The sequence below is a fragment of the Kogia breviceps genome, chromosome 3 (genome assembly GCF_026419965.1).
Source record: "Kogia breviceps isolate mKogBre1 chromosome 3, mKogBre1 haplotype 1, whole genome shotgun sequence".
Lineage (NCBI taxonomy): Eukaryota > Metazoa > Chordata > Mammalia > Artiodactyla > Physeteridae > Kogia > Kogia breviceps.
This window is the reverse complement of record NC_081312.1, coordinates 130341535-130355071: the sequence shown is the minus strand read 5'-3', so window position 1 is coordinate 130355071 and position 13537 is coordinate 130341535.

Here is a 13537-nt window from a genome sequence, read left to right as displayed (position 1 = left end):
TGGTCTTTGGCCAAATCGCTCCAGGGACCTGCTCAGTTACTGGGAGTCCCTGGTTGTTCCCTAAAGCTAGGAAAAGCAACCCTGGAGGGGAAATTGGTGCCTTTGAGGGAGAAGCCGAGCAGCCAACCAACCAGCTGATGCTGATAAGGTGTGACTAAGCCGAGAAGCCAACCAACCAGCTGATGCCGATAAGGCGTGACGAAGCAAATTCCCTGCTTTAGGGGTATATATACGGCTATGCTTTGTTATTAAACTTGCCTTGCAAGCGTCAGTTGCTTGTGCCCTTCTGATCCCATACCTTGGTGCGTTCAGTTCCCTACCCCCTCTCGTCGGTTGTTGCTACACTTTGAGGACCCGCCGCGGCTGGCGGCAAAGTCCCACTTAACCTAGAGGGTATGCACTTCTCCACAACCCCTTCAGCATGAATTGTTGGTAGTCTTGTTGCTGATGGTTCTTCTGACTGGTGTGAGCCGATACCTCTGTGGTTGGATTTGCATGCGTCTCATAAAGCCTTGAAATTGAGCTTTCAGGGATGCCCTTTTTTTCTTCAAACTGTGTGTGTAGCTTACCTCATCACATTCTTTTCTTGAACTATGTGCCGCCTTTTGAAATATTTTGGCCACTACCTCCCTCAAGACATTTTGAGGGCAGGTTTCATTGACAGCCCTCCAGGACTTGTGCACACGAAGTGACCATTAGCACGGGTTTTCAAGCTGCCGTTGCAGGTAACGGCCACAGGGCTGCAGCATTTCTGCGTTTCCCACTCTGGTAACTAGTGAAACAGGTCTTCCTGCCAGTGGTGTTCCTTGGTTATCAATGACGGTGGGATGTGTCTGGAGAAACCCCCCAAAGCTGATGTCTCCTTACTTATATCTGTTTTTAAAATGGAATTTCTACTTTTCACTGGAGTACTCTTCCATTGTGTCCATGGGCCACTGCTCCTTTCTGCATTCCTCTGTGGCTGGGCATTTTCATTGCTTCCAAGTGTTGGCTATGGTAAACATTGCTGGATTGCAGGATTGCCAGCCCGTGTCTTTTTGATTCTCATCCTCTCAGGTGATAGACCCAGCAGTGGCTATGCTTGATTGAACGGTCGCTCAATGTTGACCCTTTCCAGGCAACTCCACTGTGTTTTCCTTAGGGGCTCTTACCACGTCCCACTTAGAACCGAGGGTACGCATTTCTTCACCACCCCGTCAGCATTTCTTGTTTGCAGAAGTTTTGTTGCTGGCCATGCTGAGTCGTGTGACATGATAGGTTTTTGTAACGTGTATTTTCGTGTCTAATAATTCCTAAGGTTCAGCATTTTTCCACGCCTTTTTTTATTCTGTTAAACAAAAACAGAAAAAAAAAACCCCGTGAGTACAATAAACCTCTCGAAATTGTCTTCTTGGAAGGTTGCCCTCTTTGGACTTTTTTGGTCGATTTTCGACCCCAGGATTTTGTTTTGGAGGGCAGGTGTCATTTACAAGCCTGCAATGGGTGTGAATATTGAGTGACCATTAGCACTGACTTTAAAGCTGCTGCTGTGGGAAACGGCCACAAGGCGTCAGCATTGCTACATTCCCACATCTGGTTACTAGGGCAGCAGAGCGTTCTGGAAGTCCTGTTCCCAGGTTGTCAATTAGAATGGAATGTGCCAGGAAAAAACCCCAGAAGTGTATGTCACATTACTTCTTGTTCGCTCTTTTAATTTGTTTAAATCGGGGTAATGATTAGAATACTGTTGGTCCTATATGTACAGAATCTGGTTCATTTGTACGTTTTATATATATATATATATATATATATATATATATATATATATATATATATATATATATATATATATATTCTTGTACAGATCCTCTTCCCATGTAAATTATTGCAGAGTGTTCTGGTGACCTCCCTTGCTATATGGTCGGTCTGTTTGATATATATATTTAATACGTATTTGTACACATATGGTGACACTAATCTTAATTTATCCATTCCCCCCACCTTTCATTTTACATAAGCTTAGTTTGCTTTCTAAGTCTGTGAGTGTCTTTCTTTGTGGAAATATGTTCATTTGTGTCAGCTGTTAGATAACGCCTATAGGTGATGTCATACGGTATGCCTTTTGCTTTCCGACTTAACTCATGTTCTGTGATGATCTCTAGGCTCATCTCGGGTGCCTCAAAGAGCAGTGTTTCCTTGTTTTCCATGGCTAATAGTCCACTGTGTCCACGGACCAGCTCTTCTTATCCATTCATCTGTTGATGGACATTTGGGTTGCTTCGGTGTCTTGGCTACTGTGAAAACTCGTGGAGTGCAGCTCTTGCAGCCTGTCTTCTCAGGTGAGAGGCTCAGCTGTGGGTGTTCTGGATGGAAGGGTGGCTCAATTTTTAATTGAAAACGCAGCTCCTTTCTGTTCTCATTATTGGCTGTTACAACTAGACATGTCCTCCACAGACAGAGGGAACAGAGTTCTCTAAAACCCCTTCAGCATTTATTGTTTGTAGTCTTTTGGCTGACGGTAGTTAACTTGGGTGAGCTGAAAGCTTTTTGTAGGTTAGAGGAGTCTGATGATTCCTGATGTTGAGCTTTTCTCCATTTTCCTTTTTTTGATAAAGAGTGAGTAAAACTTACCTCTATCATACTATCTCTTTGACACATTTGCCTGCTTTGAATTTTTTTGGCCACGGCCGAGCTCAGGACATTTTTTTTTTTTGAGGGCAGGTGTCTTTTAGAGGCCTGAGTCCTTATGAATGTTAAGTGAACCATAGCTATGCTTTTGAAGCCGCTCTTGCGGGAAACGGCCACAAGGCGGCAGCATTTCTCCATTTCCAACTCTGGGTTTTCCTGCAACAGAGGCTTCCTGGAAATTGTGTTAGTAGGCTGCAAATGAGAGTGCAGTGTGTCAGGGCAAACACCCAAGAGCTTATATCTCCTTACTTCTTGTGTGTTTTTTAAAATTTAATTGTTATCTAGTATCACAGCCAATTGGATAAAAATGTGGTGTGTGTTCTAGGTGTACTGCATCTGGTTCATCATATGTATGTATCAATCTATTCATCTTTGGATCCTTTCCCGTGTAGGTTATTACAGAGTGTTGAGTCGACCTCTCCTGGTATTCCTTAGGTATTTTGTGATTATATATTTCATATGTATCAGTACATGTCTGTAAACCCCCATATCCAAATTCATACATTCCTTACACCTTTCCACTTGGTTAAGCATAGTTGGTTTTCTGCATCTATGCACGGCCTTCTCTTGGAAATGACTTCATGCGTATCAATGTTGAAGTAACAGCTATAAGTGATGTCATAGGATATTTCTATTTCGGTTTCTTTCGTACTTCCTTTTGGGTGGGTATCTCTAGATCCTTCTACGGTGGTGCCAGCGGCACTGTTGCATGCTCTTCCGTGGCTCATGTTCCATTGTGCACATGGGCCCCCTTCTTCTTGGTGCATTGTTCTGTTGATGGACATTTGGGTTTCTTCCAAGTCTTGGCGATGGTACATGTTGCTGCAGTGCAGGACGGCCAGCCTGTGTCTTTTTGATTTTGGTCTACTCGGGAGATAGGCCCATCAGTTAGCTCAATTTTTACCTTTCAACGCACCTCCACGGTGTTCTCACTACTAGCTGTTCCCAGGTTACGTCCCAGCGGCAGCTAGAGGGCACAGAGTTCTCTAAAACACCTTGAGCATTTATTCTTTGTAGACTCTGTGGCTGATGATCATTCTGACGACGGTGGGTGAACGTTTTTGTCGACTGGATTTGCATGGCTTTATTAATTCCTGATGTTGAGCATTTTTCCATGCCCTTTTATTTATCACAAGAGAAAGAAAGAAAGAGAAGACAAAATGTGCGCAAAATATGCCTCTTGAAATTGTCGTTTTGAAGTGTGCACGTCTTTTGAGTTTTTTTCCTCGATGTACGACCCAAGAATTGTTTTTGAGGGCAGGTGTCATTTATAGGCCTGCAATGATTTTGAATATCAAGTGACCATTAGCACTGGGTTTAAAGCTGCTGTTTTGAGAAACGGCCACAAGGCGGCAGCAGGTCTCCTTTACCAAACCTGGTTACTCGGGCAACAGAGCCTCCGTGGAAGTCGTATTCTCGGTTGTCAATTAGAATGGACTGTGCCAGGAAAAAGCCCCTTAAGTTTGTGTCTCACGACTGACCTGTTCGTTTTTTAATTCAATGTTTATTTTTTCTCACAGCAAGTTTGATTACAATGTTTTGCTTGTTGTAGGTGTGAAAGATGTGGCTCTTTTACACATAAACACGTATCTAGTCTTCTTTGGATCCTTTTCCCATGTAGCTTATGACACAATGTTGAGTACTCTTCTCTTGGTATTCCGTAGGCCTTTGGTGATTTTGTATTTCACCTGTGTTTGTATCTCGCTCTTAAACCCAATTTCCTAATGTACACAATTCTCACACCTGTCCATGGGTGAACCATAAATCTGTTTATTGCATCTGTGATTGCCTTTCTCTGTGGAAATATCTTCAGTGATATCAATTTTCAGGGAACACCTATAAGTGATATCGTAGGCTATGTATCTTTCGCTCTGTGACTTACTGCAAGGTGCGTGATGAACTCTAGCCTCACCGATGGTGCTGTTGATGGCATTGTTTCCTTTTGTTCCTTGGCTAATATTCCATCTGTTCAGGTCCCTGTTCTTCTTTGTCCACTCATCTGTTGATGGACTTTCTGCTTGCTTCCATGTCCTGGCTATTGTAATACTCCTGCAATGCAGATTTGCCTGCCTGTGTCTTTCCACTTCTGTCTTCTTTCTTAGGTTATAGGCCCAGGAGTGGGCCTGCTGGATCATATCGTAACTCAGTGTTTACCTTGTAAAGGCACCTCCATTCTGTTCCCATTAGTGCCTCTTACCAGGTGAAGTCCTGTGGCGAGCATTGCCCTCTGAGGAAGGCGCCACTGAGACCCTCCTAAGCCTCAGGGCCCGACTGTACTCTCCTTGGTATGCATCCTGGACTTTATGGTATGAACATACAAAAGGAGATGGTCTTTGGCCAAATCGCTCCAGGGACCTGCTCAGTTACTGGGAGTCCCTGGTTGTTCCCTAAAGCTAGGAAAAGCAACCCTGGAGGGGAAATTGGTGCCTTTGAGGGAGAAGCCGAGCAGCCAACCAACCAGCTGATGCTGATAAGGTGTGACTAAGCCGAGAAGCCAACCAACCAGCTGATGCCGATAAGGCGTGACGAAGCAAATTCCCTGCTTTAGGGGTATATATACGGCTATGCTTTGTTATTAAACTTGCCTTGCAAGCGTCAGTTGCTTGTGCCCTTCTGATCCCATACCTTGGTGCGTTCAGTTCCCTACCCCCTCTCGTCGGTTGTTGCTACACTTTGAGGACCCGCCGCGGCTGGCGGCAAAGTCCCACTTAACCTAGAGGGTATGCACTTCTCCACAACCCCTTCAGCATGAATTGTTGGTAGTCTTGTTGCTGATGGTTCTTCTGACTGGTGTGAGCCGATACCTCTGTGGTTGGATTTGCATGCGTCTCATAAAGCCTTGAAATTGAGCTTTCAGGGATGCCCTTTTTTTCTTCAAACTGTGTGTGTAGCTTACCTCATCACATTCTTTTCTTGAACTATGTGCCGCCTTTTGAAATATTTTGGCCACTACCTCCCTCAAGACATTTTGAGGGCAGGTTTCATTGACAGCCCTCCAGGACTTGTGCACACGAAGTGACCATTAGCACGGGTTTTCAAGCTGCCGTTGCAGGTAACGGCCACAGGGCTGCAGCATTTCTGCGTTTCCCACTCTGGTAACTAGTGAAACAGGCCTTCCTGCCAGTGGTGTTCCTTGGTTATCAATGACGGTGGGATGTGTCTGGAGAAACCCCCCAAAGCTGATATCTCCTTACTTATATCTGTTTTTAAAATGGAATTTCTACTTTTCACTGGAGTACTCTTCCATTGTGTCCATGGGCCACTGCTCCTTTCTGCATTCCTCTGTGGCTGGGCATTTTCATTGCTTCCAAGTGTTGGCTATGGTAAACATTGCTGGATTGCAGGATTGCCAGCCCGTGTCTTTTTGATTCTCATCCTCTCAGGTGATAGACCCAGCAGTGGCTATGCTTGATTGAACGGTCGCTCAATGTTGACCCTTTCCAGGCAACTCCACTGTGTTTTCCTTAGGGGCTCTTACCACGTCCCACTTAGAACCGAGGGTACGCATTTCTTCACCACCCCGTCAGCATTTCTTGTTTGCAGAAGTTTTGTTGCTGGCCATGCTGAGTCGTGTGACATGATAGGTTTTTGTAACGTGTATTTTCGTGTCTAATAATTCCTAAGGTTCAGCATTTTTCCACGCCTTTTTTTATTCTGTTAAACAAAAACAGAAAAAAAAAACCCCGTGAGTACAATAAACCTCTCGAAATTGTCTTCTTGGAAGGTTGCCCTCTTTGGACTTTTTTGGTCGATTTTCGACCCCAGGATTTTGTTTTGGAGGGCAGGTGTCATTTACAAGCCTGCAATGGGTGTGAATATTGAGTGACCATTAGCACTGACTTTAAAGCTGCTGCTGTGGGAAACGGCCACAAGGCGTCAGCATTGCTACATTCCCACATCTGGTTACTAGGGCAGCAGAGCGTTCTGGAAGTCCTGTTCCCAGGTTGTCAATTAGAATGGAATGTGCCAGGAAAAAACCCCAGAAGTGTATGTCACATTACTTCTTGTTCGCTCTTTTAATTTGTTTAAATCGGGGTAATGATTAGAATACTGTTGGTCCTATATGTACAGAATCTGGTTCATTTGTACGTTTTATATATATATATATATATATATATATATATATATATATATACTTGTACAGATCCTCTTCCCATGTAAATTATTGCAGAGTGTTCTGGTGACCTCCCTTGCTATATGGTCGGTCTGTTTGATATATATATTTAATACGTATTTGTACACATATGGTGACACTAATCTTAATTTATCCATTCCCCCCACCTTTCATTTTACATAAGCTTAGTTTGCTTTCTAAGTCTGTGAGTGTCTTTCTTTGTGGAAATATGTTCATTTGTGTCAGCTGTTAGATAACGCCTATAGGTGATGTCATACGGTATGCCTTTTGCTTTCCGACTTAACTCATGTTCTGTGATGATCTCTAGGCTCATCTCGGGTGCCTCAAAGAGCAGTGTTTCCTTGTTTTCCATGGCTAATAGTCCACTGTGTCCACGGACCAGCTCTTCTTATCCATTCATCTGTTGATGGACATTTGGGTTGCTTCGGTGTCTTGGCTACTGTGAAAACTCGTGGAGTGCAGCTCTTGCAGCCTGTCTTCTCAGGTGAGAGGCTCAGCTGTGGGTGTTCTGGATGGAAGGGTGGCTCAATTTTTAATTGAAAACGCAGCTCCTTTCTGTTCTCATTATTGGCTGTTACAACTAGACATGTCCTCCACAGACAGAGGGAACAGAGTTCTCTAAAACCCCTTCAGCATTTATTGTTTGTAGTCTTTTGGCTGACGGTAGTTAACTTGGGTGAGCTGAAAGCTTTTTGTAGGTTAGAGGAGTCTGATGATTCCTGATGTTGAGCTTTTCTCCATTTTCCTTTTTTTGATAAAGAGTGAGTAAAACTTACCTCTATCATACTATCTCTTTGACACATTTGCCTGCTTTGAATTTTTTTGGCCACGGCCGAGCTCAGGACATTTTTTTTTTTTGAGGGCAGGTGTCTTTTAGAGGCCTGAGTCCTTATGAATGTTAAGTGACCCATAGCTATGCGTTTGAAGCCGCTCTTGCGGGAAACGGCCACAAGGCGGCAGCATTTCTCCATTTCCAACTCTGGGTTTTCCTGCAACAGAGGCTTCCTGGAAATTGTGTTAGTAGGCTGCAAATGAGAGTGCAGTGTGTCAGGGCAAACCCCCAAGAGCTTATATCTCCTTACTTCATGTGTGTTTTTTAAAATTTAATTGTTATCTAGTATCACAGCCAATTGGATAAAAATGTGGTGTGTGTTCTAGGTGTACTGCATCTGGTTCATCATATGTATGTATCAATCTATTCATCTTTGGATCCGTTCCCGTGTAGGTTATTACAGAGTGTTGAGTCGACCTCTCCTGGTATTCCTTAGGTATTTTGTGATTATATATTTCATATGTATCAGTACATGTCTGTAAACCCCCATATCCAAATTCATACATTCCTTACACCTTTCCACTTGGTTAAGCATAGTTGGTTTTCTGCATCTATGCACGGCCTTCTCTTGGAAATGACTTCATGGGTATCAATGTTGAAGTAACAGCTATAAGTGATGTCATAGGATATTTCTATTTCGGTTTCTTTCGTACTTCCTTTTGGGTGGGTATCTCTAGATCCTTCTACGGTGGTGCCAGCGGCACTGTTGCATGCTCTTCCGTGGCTCATGTTCCATTGTGCACATGGGCCCCCTTCTTCTTGGTGCATTGTTCTGTTGATGGACATTTGGGTTTCTTCCAAGTCTTGGCGATGGTACATGTTGCTGCAGTGCAGGATGGCCAGCCTGTGTCTTTTTGATTTTGGTCTACTCGGGAGATAGGCCCATCAGTGGGCCTACCCGATTACAGGTTAGCTCAATTTTTACCTTTCAGTGCACCTCCACGGTGTTCTCACTACTAGCTGTTCCCAGGTTACGTCCCAGCGGCCGCTAGAGGGCACAGAGTTCTCTAAAACACCTTGAGCATTTATTCTTTGTAGACTCTGTGGCTGATGATCATTCTGACGACGGTGGGTGAACGTTTCTGTCGACTGGATTTGCATGGCTTTATTAATTCCTGATGTTGAGCATTTTTCCATGCCCTTTTATTTATCACAAGAGAAAGAAAGAAAGAGAAGACAAAATGTGTGCAAAATATGCCTCTTGAAATTGTCGTTTTGAAGTGTGCACATCTTTTGAGTTTTTTTCCTCGATTGACGACCCAAGAATCGTTTTTGAGGGCAGGTGTCATTTATAGGCCTGCAATGATTTTGAATATCAAGTGACCATTAGCACTGGGTTTAAAGCTGCTGTTTTGAGAAACGGCCACAAGGCGGCAGCAGGTCTCCTTTACCAAACCTGGTTACTCGGGCAACAGAGCCTCCGTGGAAGTCGTATTCTCGGTTGTCAATTAGAATGGACTGTGCCAGGAAAAAGCCCCTTATGATTGTGCCTCACGACTGACTTGTTCGTTTTTTAATTCAATGTTTATTGTTTCTCACAGCAAGTTTGATTACAATGTTTTGCTTGTTGTAGGTGTGAAAGATGTGGCTCTTTTACACATAAACACGTATCTAGTCTTCTTTGGATCCTTTTCCCATGTAGCTTATGACACAATGTTGAGTACTCTTCTCTTGGTATTCCGTAGGCCTTTGGTGATTTTGTATTTCACGTGTGTTTGTATCTCTCTCTTAAACCCAATTTCCTAATGTACACAATTCTCACACCTGTCCATGGGTGAACCATAAATCTGTTTATTGCATCTGTGATTGCCTTTCTCTGTGGAAATATCTTCAGTGATATCAATTTTTAGGGAACACCTATAAGTGATATCGTAGGCTATGTATCTTTCGCTCTGTGACTTACTGCAAGGTGCGTGATGAACTCTAGCCTCACCGATGGTGCTGTTGATGGCATTGTTTCCTTTTGTTCCTTGGCTAATATTCCATTTGCTCAGGTCCCTGTTCTTCTTTGTCCACTCATCTGTTGATGGACTTTCTGCTTGCTTCCATGTCCTGGCTATTGTAATACTCCTGCAATGCAGATTTGCCTGCCTGTGTCTTTCCACTTCTGTCTTCGTTCTTAGGTTATAGGCCCAGGAGTGGGCAGCTGGATCATATCGTAACTCAGTGTTTACCTTGTAAAGGCACCTCCATTCTGTTCCCATTAGTGCCTCTTACCAGGTGAAGTCCTCTGGCGAGCATTGCCCTCTGAGGAAGGCGCCACTGAGACCCTCCTAAGCCTCAGGGCCCGACTGTACTCTCCTTGGTATGCATCCTGGACTTTATGGTATGAACATACAAAAGGAGATGGTCTTTGGCCAAATCGCTCCAGGGACCTGCTCAGTTACTGGGAGTCCCTGGTTGTTCCCTAAAGCTAGGAAAAGCAACCCTGGAGGGGAAATTGGTGCCTTTGAGGGAGAAGCCGAGCAGCCAACCAACCAGCTGATGCTGATAAGGTGTGACTAAGCCGAGAAGCCAACCAACCAGCTGATGCCGATAAGGCGTGACGAAGCAAATTCCCTGCTTTAGGGGTATATATACGGCTATGCTTTGTTATTAAACTTGCCTTGCAAGCGTCAGTTGCTTGTGCCCTTCTGATCCCATACCTTGGTGCGTTCAGTTCCCTACCCCCTCTCGTCGGTTGTTGCTACACTTTGAGGACCCGCCGCGGCTGGCGGCAAAGTCCCACTTAACCTAGAGGGTATGCACTTCTCCACAACCCCTTCAGCATGAATTGTTGGTAGTCTTGTTGCTGATGGTTCTTCTGACTGGTGTGAGCCGATACCTCTGTGGTTGGATTTGCATGCGTCTCATAAAGCCTTGAAATTGAGCTTTCAGGGATGCCCTTTTTTTCTTCAAACTGTGTGTGTAGCTTACCTCATCACATTCTTTTCTTGAACTATGTGCCGCCTTTTGAAATATTTTGGCCACTACCTCCCTCAAGACATTTTGAGGGCAGGTTTCATTGACAGCCCTCCAGGACTTGTGCACACGAAGTGACCATTAGCACGGGTTTTCAAGCTGCCGTTGCAGGTAACGGCCACAGGGCTGCAGCATTTCTGCGTTTCCCACTCTGGTAACTAGTGAAACAGGCCTTCCTGCCAGTGGTGTTCCTTGGTTATCAATGACGGTGGGATGTGTCTGGAGAAACCCCCCAAAGCTGATGTCTCCTTACTTATATCTGTTTTTAAAATGGAATTTCTACTTTTCACAGGAGTACTCTTCCATTGTGTCCATGGGCCACTGCTCCTTTCTGCATTCCTCTGTGGCTGGGCATTTTCATTGCTTCCAAGTGTTGGCTATGGTAAACATTGCTGGATTGCAGGATTGCCAGCCCGTGTCTTTTTGATTCTCATCCTCTCAGGTGATAGACCCAGCAGTGGCTATGCTTGATTGAACGGTCGCTCAATGTTGACCCTTTCCAGGCAACTCCACTGTGTTTTCCTTAGGGGCTCTTACCACGTCCCACTTAGAACCGAGGGTACGCATTTCTTCACCACCCCGTCAGCATTTCTTGTTTGCAGAAGTTTTGCTGCTGGCCATGCTGAGTCGTGTGACATGATAGGTTTTTTTAACGTGTAGTTTCGTGTCTAATAATTCCTAAGGTTCAGCATTTTTCCACGCCTTTTTTTATTCTGTTAAACAAAAACAGAAAAAAAAACCCCGTGGGTACAATAAACCTCTCGAAATTGTCTTCTTGGAAGGTTGCCCTCTTTGGACTTTTTTGGTCGATTTTCGACCCCAGGATTTTGTTTTGGAGGGCAGGTGTCATTTACAAGCCTGCAATGGGTGTGAATATTGAGTGACCATTAGCACTGACTTTAAAGCTGCTGCTGTGGGAAACGGCCACAAGGCGTCAGCATTGCTACATTCCCACATCTGGTTACTAGGGCAGCAGAGCCTTCTGGAAGTCCTGTTCCCAGGTTGTCAATTAGAATGGAATGTGCCAGGAAAAAACCCCAGAAGTGTATGTCACATTACTTCTTGTTCGCTCTTTTAATTTGTTTAAATCGGGGTAATGATTAGAATACTGTTGGTCCTATATGTACAGAATCTGGTTCATTTGTACGTTTTATATATATATATATATATATATATATATATATATATATATATATATATATATATATATATATATTCTTGTACAGATCCTCTTCCCATGTAAATTATTGCAGAGTGTTCTGGTGACCTCCCTTGCTATATGGTCGGTCTGTTTGATATATATATTTAATACGTATTTGTACACATATGGTGACACTAATCTTAATTTATCCATTCCCCCCACCTTTCATTTTACATAAGCTTAGTTTGCTTTCTAAGTCTGTGAGTGTCTTTCTTTGTGGAAATATGTTCATTTGTGTCAGCTGTTAGATAACGCCTATAGGTGATGTCATACGGTATGCCTTTTGCTTTCCGACTTAACTCATGTTCTGTGATGATCTCTAGGCTCATCTCGGGTGCCTCAAAGAGCAGTGTTTCCTTGTTTTCCATGGCTAATAGTCCACTGTGTCCACGGACCAGCTCTTCTTATCCATTCATCTGTTGATGGACATTTGGGTTGCTTCGGTGTCTTGGCTACTGTGAAAACTCGTGGAGTGCAGCTCTTGCAGCCTGTCTTCTCAGGTGAGAGGCTCGGCTGTGGGTGTTCTGGATGGAAGGGTGGCTCAATTTTTAATTGAAAACTCAGCTCCTTTCTGTTCTCATTATTGGCTGTTACAACTAGACATGTCCTCCACAGACAGAGGGAACAGAGTTCTCTAAAACCCCTTCAGCATTTATTGTTTGTAGTCTTTTGGCTGACGGTAGTTAACTTGGGTGAGCTGAAAGCTTTTTGTAGGTTAGAGGAGTCTGATGATTCCTGATGTTGAGCTTTTCTCCATTTTCCTTTTTTTGATAAAGAGTGAGTAAAACTTACCTCTATCATACTATCTCTTTGACACATTTGCCTGCTTTGAATTTTTTTGGCCACGGCCGAGCTCAGGACATTTTTTTTTTTTTGAGGGCAGGTGTCTTTTAGAGGCCTGAGTCCTTATGAATGTTAAGTGAACCATAGCTATGCGTTTGAAGCCGCTCTTGCGGGAAACGGCCACAAGGCGGCAGCATTTCTCCATTTCCAACTCTGGGTTTTCCTGCAACAGAGGCTTCCTGGAAATTGTGTTAGTAGGCTGCAAATGAGAGTGCAGTGTGTCAGGGCAAACCCCCAAGAGCTTATATCTCCTTACTTCTTGTGTGTTTTTTAAAATTTAATTGTTATCTAGTATCACAGCCAATTGGATAAAAATGTGGTGTGTGTTCTAGGTGTACTGCATCTGGTTCATCATATGTATGTATCAATCTATTCATCTTTGGATCCTTTCCCGTGTAGGTTATTACAGAGTGTTGAGTCGACCTCTCCTGGTATTCCTTAGGTATTTTGTGATTATATATTTCATATGTATCAGTACATGTCTGTAAACCCCCATATCCAAATTCATACATTCCTTACACCTTTCCACTTGGTTAAGCATAGTTGGTTTTCTGCATCTATGCACGGCCTTCTCTTGGAAATGACTTCATGGGTATCAATGTTGAAGTAACAGCTATAAGTGATGTCATAGGATATTTCTATTTCGGTTTCTTTCGTACTTCCTTTTGGGTGGGTATCTCTAGATCCTTCTACGGTGGTGCCAGCGGTACTGTTGCATGCTCTTCCGTGGCTCATGTTCCATTGTGCACATGGGCCCCCTTCTTCTTGGTGCATTGTTCTGTTGATGGACATTTGGGTTTCTTCCAAGTCTTGGCGATGGTACATGTTGCTGCAGTGCAGGACGGCCAGCCTGTGTCTTTTTGATTTTGGTCTACTCGGGAGATAGGCCCATCAGTTA